The sequence below is a fragment of the Nuphar pumila genome, chromosome 4 (assembly GCF_984573655.1).
Source record: "Nuphar pumila chromosome 4, dmNupPumi1.hap1.1, whole genome shotgun sequence".
Lineage (NCBI taxonomy): Eukaryota > Viridiplantae > Streptophyta > Magnoliopsida > Nymphaeales > Nymphaeaceae > Nuphar > Nuphar pumila.
Genome location: NC_143252.1, coordinates 33,949,853 through 33,952,115, shown reverse-complemented (window position 1 = coordinate 33,952,115; position 2,263 = coordinate 33,949,853). Strand labels below are relative to the sequence as shown.

Sequence of the window (2,263 nt, the reverse complement as noted above, 5' to 3'; positions counted from 1 at the left end):
ATCAATGATGACATACATATCTCATCGCTATTACTTTACTACAGTCATGAATCTCGCCGTTATTAGCTTCATCAATAATGGTAAGTTGGATATCCTCTGGAATGTCTTGCCCCTACACACATCTCGTTGTTAAAGACATAAGTATTTAGATATTGTCATTAAAATACTTTAACAGTCAGAAGATCTCGTTGTTATAGATCAATAATGGCGAGATCGAACTCTCACTGACTCTATAACAATGATAATTATGTCATTATTATAGGGTTTTATTCTATAACGAAGAAAGTTATGTTGTCATTATAGAGTGACGTCTAAAAAAAGGGTCAGAGAGACCCTGAAGCGTACTCCACATATGCTCTGAGGCATACGCCTCGCACCTCAGGCATGAGGTGCACGCCTGATGCATATCAGGTCAAAGCCCCCATTTGACCTGATTTTAAGGATAAAGAGAAGAGGCCATCCATGCTCTCGTCTCTCTCTCCCTGCAAGATGGAGGGATTTCGCGAAGAAGACCATCCATTTTTCTTTTGAGAGGGAGAAACCCTTCCGAAGGTATGCCTCCTTCTAGTCTTATTTCTTCCTTTCCTAACTCTAAAATCCTAAATCCTAACCTCTCTCTTTTGGTTTGAGGGAAGATGAAAATGGGGAAGAGTAGAGCATTGTTGTTGCTCTACTTCTCATTGTTCGCAATCCTTCTGTTAGATACTTCTCTAGATCTTTGTTGGCACCGGGTTCGCGATCTGCATAGGAAGTTCATTATAGGTGAGAGAGAGTGATTCTTGTTGTCCATTTCTGTCATTTTGAGTGGATTTATTTGTTTATGCCCATAGTTTTTTTTGTTTCTTCTGTGGATTTGGTGTGAGAGTTTGAGTTTTTTTCTCGTTCGGATTGTTTATTTGACTGGATTTGTATAAGTACAGTATTTGTTGAGCGTTGATAACGGGTCTATATTCATTTGATCTAGTTTTTGCAGGAGCCCACAATGCTTTTTAATTTTGATTTGCTGAATTTTTGTTGTTATGAGTGTTTTTTTCCTCTTTTCTAGATGTTCAGTAACTAGACCACCTGGAGTCATTTCTAAGCCAGAACAAGGTACACTCTCTGTAGCCTCAAAACCTTCCCTAGTCCAACCAAGTTAAGGGTTTGAGCTAGGGTTTCTTGAAAAATAGCATCTCTCTTTGTTTTTTTTATAATTTTTTGGTATATTTTCCATCTCCCTAATCTAGGGTTTTTCCAATTGTTTGAGCTAGGGTTTCTTGTTGAAGCTGAGTTCTATCTTGGCGGAGCATAGAACCAATAGACCTGATATACTTAATGGCTTTAGACGGTATCAAGGAGGATGGGATTTTTTCAACAAGCACTATTAGGCTGTAAGTCCAATATATTCTTCTCTCTACTTTTAAATCTTCTTATAAAGGATAAAATAATAATACTTCTGAAGCTCTTATTGAATTATTAACTATTTTTTGTTTTTTAAAGGTCATATGTGAATTTTGGCCATGCATATTGAAGCCAATCATGAAATGATTCAAATCCGTAACTTGTAGAATGATTTAGTTGCATCTTCATGCTCCTTGAAAGTTCCATTTTTGTTAATACGACGGTCTCCAACTTGCTTCCAGATGGTGCTGTGAATTACTAATATTGAATAAGATATGGTTTTTTTCCTGTTTTCTCTTTGCCTGTTCTGTAGTTGTTAATACGATGGTCCTTTTTTTTGTGTTATGCTTTGGCTGAAAGAAAACTTAACAACTTATCTACTAAGCATATCCTTGTCTCGCGGTTATAGGCAAAAACTATTTTGATTGCAGGTTTATAGCATGGTGAGATCTCTCTCTCTCGCTATTATAGATGAGATATTTGTCTCGCCGTTATAGCCTATAATGGTGAGTTAATTCTCCCTATTATGAGATAGGGATGCCACCGTTATATCTTATCTCGTCAATAAAACAACTTTGCCGTTAAAGATTGTCATGTTGTTATTGGTGTTCCCGGGCGAGATTCTTCATTGGTGTTGGTTCACCCTTTAATGACAAGTTATAAATATGGCCGTTATTACTCAACAAAGGTTATTTCTTTTTGGCAAGAATTGTCATATGCTTTGTTGATTTTTAGCGATTTCAAAATGCATCTAAATATAAAAAATTCATAATTTAAAACATATCGCTTACTAAATAAATGTTAAAAATCCAATATGTAAAGTTCAATTGATAAAAAAACATGATCGTTAGAGAAAGAATATTCGATTGTACATTTTGGACCT

At 35.8% G+C, this 2,263-nt stretch overlaps 1 long non-coding RNA gene across 1 annotated transcript; it reads left to right on the top strand.

Moving 5' to 3' along the window:
* The first annotated feature begins 397 nt into the window (after nucleotides 1-397).
* On the top strand, nucleotides 398-1,668 carry LOC149839921 (uncharacterized). Its single transcript, XR_016431518.1, has 5 exons — nucleotides 398-552; nucleotides 636-762; nucleotides 1,046-1,092; nucleotides 1,251-1,370; nucleotides 1,480-1,668. It is a non-coding gene; the product is annotated as an uncharacterized LOC149839921 (long non-coding RNA).
* The last annotated feature ends 595 nt before the right edge of the window (nucleotides 1,669-2,263 follow it).